The sequence below is a fragment of the Camelina sativa genome, chromosome 15, assembly GCF_000633955.1.
Source record: "Camelina sativa cultivar DH55 chromosome 15, Cs, whole genome shotgun sequence".
Taxonomy (NCBI): domain Eukaryota; kingdom Viridiplantae; phylum Streptophyta; class Magnoliopsida; order Brassicales; family Brassicaceae; genus Camelina; species Camelina sativa.
Genome location: NC_025699.1, coordinates 27,930,281 through 27,930,935, shown reverse-complemented (window position 1 = coordinate 27,930,935; position 655 = coordinate 27,930,281).

Genomic DNA, 655 nt, shown 5'->3' with positions numbered 1-655 from the left:
TGATGTTCATATATTTTACCTTGTTTTCCCTTAGTATATTCACATCTTTTGCATCTTTTGCTATCCATTTTAACCATTATTGCATAGCTTTAGGACCAATCATGCATTAGAGTTTAGTTGCATTGCATTTGCATCTTTTCATGCATAAACAGGTGATTTTGGAGCTTAAGGAGCATGGATGCAATGCTGAGGAGAAGTGAAGCAATCATGAGGAGGAAACAAGAGAGTTAAGGCTGAAGAACCAAGGTCCAGAGTCCAACTCGACCGCACACTCGACCAGACACTCGACAGTGTGCTGAGGAGGACTCGACCGAGTGGAGATTGCACGAGAGAAGCCAGCTGGACCTGCCACTCGACCGAGCACTGGTCGAGTTGACCGAGCCGTTGACTACTTTGACTTTTTGTATTTTAGGGCTTCCACTCCTCTCCTATATAAAGCATTGTACCTGCAGCCACCAAAAGAGTCCAGCTTTTTAGATATTCTCTAAACCTAGTTTTTACCCTTTTGGGAATTATTCTTTTTGCACTTTTATTTTTCTTAGATCTTGTACTTGAAAAAGACTAAATTCCTCAATATTGTTAGTTTCATAACTTTCTTAATATTGAGAATTTGAGTTTGATCCTTTGATTAATATTGAAGATCTTTGTTTCATCT